Source organism: Panthera uncia (genome assembly GCF_023721935.1).
Source record: "Panthera uncia isolate 11264 chromosome E2 unlocalized genomic scaffold, Puncia_PCG_1.0 HiC_scaffold_19, whole genome shotgun sequence".
In the NCBI taxonomy this organism is placed as follows: domain Eukaryota; kingdom Metazoa; phylum Chordata; class Mammalia; order Carnivora; family Felidae; genus Panthera; species Panthera uncia.
The window spans coordinates 17445963-17451097 of NW_026057588.1; positions in this window are offsets into that span (position 1 = coordinate 17445963).

The following is a 5135-nucleotide window of genomic DNA, read 5'->3' on the forward strand; positions in this document are numbered from 1 at the left end:
TCTCTCTCTCTCTCTCTCTCTCTCTCTCTCTCTCTCTCTCTCTCTCTGTCTCTCTCTCTCTCTCTCTCTCTCTCTCTCTCTCTCGCACCTGCAGTGATGCTCCAGCCGGGTCGTGTTTTCACAGACGCGCGCGGAACCGCTATCCGGCTTAAGAAACCTACGGGCCACCTTTTGGCCTGGGGTTTGAATTCCCAGCCAAGGCTTACTTACAGGTTAAAAAATAGATGCCCCTGTATGTAAGGAGCTCTTACAAATTAACAAGAAAGCAAGTGTCCTTTAAACAGCAAATACAGGTCAAGAATGTGAACAGGCACTCACAAAGAAGATGAACAGTATGATCAATAAACGTATTAAAATTTAATCAAAGAAACGCAAAGCGGTGTTTAGATCATTTTCACCTATTAATCCGGAAAAAGAAAAAGTGTAACTCTCTATTGTCAAGGAATAGGAAAACAAGCACTCCCGTTACTATAGTTATGGATTGTAAAGCAAAGCTTTTCTAGAGGGTGTTAACAAAATAAACTGAGGTGTATTAAAAATTTTGTTGGGGCACCCACTTGGCTCACTTGGTTAAGGCTACGACTCCTGGCTTAGGTCATGATCTGGTGGTGGGATACAGCCCCGTAGGCAAGTCTGCGCTGAGCCTGGAGCCTGCTTGGGACACCGTCTCTCTGTCTCCGTCTCTCTCTCAAACTCTCTCAAAATAAATAAATAATCATTTTTTTCTTTTTTCTTAAATTTTATTATTTTTTTAATGTTTATTCAATTTTGAGAGAGAGAGAGAAAGACAAGAGCACTAGTGGAGGGAGGTGAGGGCACGGAGAGAGAGGGAGACATAGAATCCCATGCAGGCTCCAGGCTCTGAGCTGTCAGCACAGAGCCCAACACAGGGCTGGAATCCACAGACCTTGAGATTGTGACCTGAGCCGAAGTCAAATGCTTAACTGACTGAGCCACCCAGGCCCTCCCCCGCCCCCCGCCCTAAAGTTTATTTATTTTGAGAGATAGTGTGGGGGGGGGGGCAGGGGGAGGGCAGAGAGAGTGAATCCCAAGCTGACTGTGTGGAGCCTGTTGGGGGGCTCAGCTCGAACTCCCGAAACATGAGATCATGACCTGAGCTGAAATCAAGAGTTCCGATGTTTAACCCACTGAGCCACCCAGACGCCCCAGTAAATAAACATTAAAAAAATTTTTTGTTGACTTGAGCAAAATTTGATTTGAATTGGGCAGCATTCTACCTGGCAAATAGAAAGGAACTCTGAGGAACTGTGCAAAATGAAAGATTTTGATGGCTATAAAGGAGAAGGAGCAAGGAAGTTATACAAAAGTGGGTTGGTTATTGGAAGGTTACCTTTCCTTTAGGTGATCTATCAGACATATTACCTAACTAATGCTGATCAGGCAATTCCTGATTGACTGGTTTAAGATTTCATTTCTGGGAGAGCCAGAACTATAATTAAGTCTCTGCTTGGTGACATGAGGTTTAGCGTAAGCAACTCCATTTTGGGCTTATTGCCCCTCCTTTTTTTTTTTAAGCAAGGGTAATTTGGAAATGTGATTAAAAAAATCCCGGGGCGCCTGGGTGGCTCCGTCGGTTAAGCGGCTGACTTCAGCTCAGGTCATGATCTCACGGTCCGTGAGTTCGAGCCCCGCATCGGGCTCTGTGCTGACAGCTCGGAGCCTGGAGCCTGTTCCAGATTCTGTGTCTCCCTCTCTCTCTGACCCTCCCCCATTCATGCTCTGTCTCTCTCTGTCTCAAAAATAAATAAACGTTTAAAAAAAATTAAAAAAAAAATCCTCACAATGTTAAATAAAAAAGATACAAAGTCATGTATGAATAAATTTTGTAAACACAAAAATATATTTAAAAAACAGGAAGAAAACCACAGTTAATATTTTTATGTATCTGTGTTTCATGGAATTGTGTGTAATTTAATTTCTTCTTTAAACCTTTCTGTATTTCCCAAATGCTCATTTCCTTAAAGAAAATGTTAATTCTAAAATCAGAAAAAAATTATCATCCCAACCACTAAAAAGAAAGGATAATTATGTAATGTGATAGAGGTGCTGGTAAAAAAGACACAACAGGCCCAAAATGTAGTCACTTGTGCTAAGGAGCAAGCTAGCAAACCAAGAGTTAATACCTACCCTAATTGCAGTTTCAGCCTTCCCCAGGAGTGGAATTTTAAACCAATCAGTCTGCGATTTCCTGGTGAACACTAGTGATACAATCTGACCCTGGTAAGGGAAGGTAACTTTGCCTGAAATAATCTATTTTGTAAGTTCCTGTCCCACAGTCCTTCTGCCTGTAAAAACCTTGCATCTTGAAGAATTCAGAACTCCTTTCCACTTGCTAGATAGATGGGATGCTGTCAGACTCATGAATCTTTGAATAAAGCCAGTTAGATCTTCAAATTCACTCGACTGAATTTTGTTTTTCAACATGCTAAATATTGCTACAAGAACAATCATATTACAATATATAAATGTATGAAATTAACACATTGCACACTTTATAAAAATAAATGTTGTAAATGTTTATTTTTGAGAGAGCATGAGTGGGAAGGGGTAGAGGAGGGGGGATGGAGGATCTGAAGCGGGCTCTGTGCTGACAGCAGACAGCCTGATGTGGGGCTCAAACCTATGAACTGGGAGATCGTGACCCAAGCCGAAGTCGGAGGCCTAACCAATAGAACAACCCAGGCACCCCACACATTGCACACTTTAAATTTACGCAATGTTATATGTCAAATATATTCAGTAAAAAATAACCATTAGAAGAGAAAGGATAAAGATAGAAAACATAGGAAAATGCTTTTGACTTCTGTGGTCTTTCTCATAAACTGTTGGCTCACCAACCACACACCAAGCTGGTCTATGAGGAATACTCAGGCTGCTGCCCTGATGCAAGAGTGCAGGAAGTGCCAGAGTGCTCAACCAGAGTGGGGGGCACAATGGACTGCTGATGTTCCTTCCCAACACAGGGCTGGCTTATAGAAAGACCCCATCCTCGCAGTTAAACCTACAGGAGGCCCTCCCCAGGATGCTGATCTTACATCTCCCTCTAGACATTCAGTGAATGGGAATGACCTTCCTTGGCTTCTCTCCTGCCTCCCTTGTCTTCCCTTGGCTGGCCTGGGCTGAGTATCTTAATTCTGAGGGCCTTTGCTTTTCTTTGTGGATTTGTGTGAGTGTAAGTATAAAATGTAAAATAATTGCTCACCTTAAAAAATTCAAATTAGGACACAAGTGCAGGAAATGAAAGTCCCACCCATACCCACTCCTATGTCCCAGGACCTTTGATGGCCTTTGTCCTTCTATTTATTTTCTTAATGTTTATTTATTTTTGATAGAGAGACCATGTGCCAATGGGGGAGAGGCAAAGAGAGAGGGAGACAAAGAATCCGAAGCAGGCTCCAGGCTCCGAGCTGTCAGCACAGAGCCCGATGCGGGGCTCAAACTCACAATCTGTGAGATCATGACCTGAGCTGAAGTCGGATGCTTAACCAACTGAGCTACCCAGGTGCCCCCTTCCTTTTTTTTTTTTTTTTTAAGTCATCTCTCGATCTTGAACTCATGACCCCGAGATCAAGACTCGCATGCTCCCCCAACTGAGCCAGACACACACTCCAGGCCTTTGTCTTAATTGATCTATGTCTCCTTCACTTATTTGTTCTTATTTATTTAACTCATCTCTTCACCCAATGTGGGGCTCAAATTCATGACCTCAAGAGTCATGTGCTCTGTCTGAGCCAGCCAGGTGCCCCTGCAGTTTTACATTTAAATGGGTTCACAATGGGGTGCCTGGGTGAGGCACCTGGGTGGTTAAGCTTCTGACTTCACCTCAGGTCATGATCTCGAGTTTGAGCCCTGTGTCAGGCTCTGTGCTGACAGCTCAGAGCCTGGAGCCTGCTTCGGATTCTGTGTCTCCCTCTCTCTCTGCCCCTCCCCCGCTTGTGCTCGGTCTCTCTCCCTCAAAATTAAACGTTAAAGAAATAAATAAATGGGTTCACACTGGACTTATTTTCGCATATCTTGTTTCTCTAACAATATATAACAACCCTACCCTTTTCCGCTAAGCTTTGCCTGATAACTTCCCGTAACTACTTCCATGCACCCCACGTCTTTCGTCTTCAGCTGAAGATTATATTTGAGGTAATGGCTTGGGCCATTTCGGGGAGTTATTCAGTTTTGCCGAGTATCTTCCGTCTATATAGGAGGTACATATACTTCTGTTTTTCTACTGTCAATCTGATTTTTCTTACAGGGGGCCTCAGCCAACTACCTAGAAGGGCAAAGAGAAAATTATTTTTCCTCCCCTATGTACCTCACTGACCAGCAAGTTGTTTGTATACAGTCAGCCACTTTCCCTCAGGGGCCCCGGGAGGCAGGATCAGGTGGTGTCCTCAGCGGTCACACACTGCCCAGGAGGACCTTACCTCAAGAGAATCTGGACCTAACATATTGTTTACCAGAGTAGCAAATCAAATTGTTTATACCAGTTTCCTCATCTACGTAGGCAAATAGCAAGTCTGCACATAGCTGGGGGGAGTGTTTTCATACTGCTGCCGAAGGGTAGCAGAATGGAAGGGTTGATAACATAAAAACTGAAAGGAGAAAGGGGAAATTGGAAAAGCGGACTCCAGGAAGGAGGGACCATGTCCAGAATCGAGAGAAAGGGCCCCCGTGCTGTGATGCTGCAGGGGCAGAAGGTAGGCATGGGTGAGGCTGGGGATCGTCGGGTGGGAGAAAGAGGGGCAGGTCTCAATAGCCAGTGTCACAGGGTGGGAATCTCAGGAAGCTGGAGCAGATCAAGAGGCTTGATCTGTCAGCATGCAGGGACGGCAGCAGAGTGCACTGAAGTGCGGTGGCAGCACTTAAGAGGCCGACCAGGGCTCCGGGCTCCCCAGCTGGTAGTGCAGGAACACTCGCCCTCTGGGCTGGAGGGGAGCCACATTCTGTGTGTAAAATGCCCAGACAAGCCACTGACCCTGGAAGGGTAGACCAGCCCACAGCCAAGAGGTTCTAAGTCTCGCTTCTGCCCCAGCACAGGTGCCATAAAGCAAAAAGGACAGCACTTAAAACACAAAGAGTTAATAGTTTGTGAGTCAAAATGAAGTAAAAATACACAAATC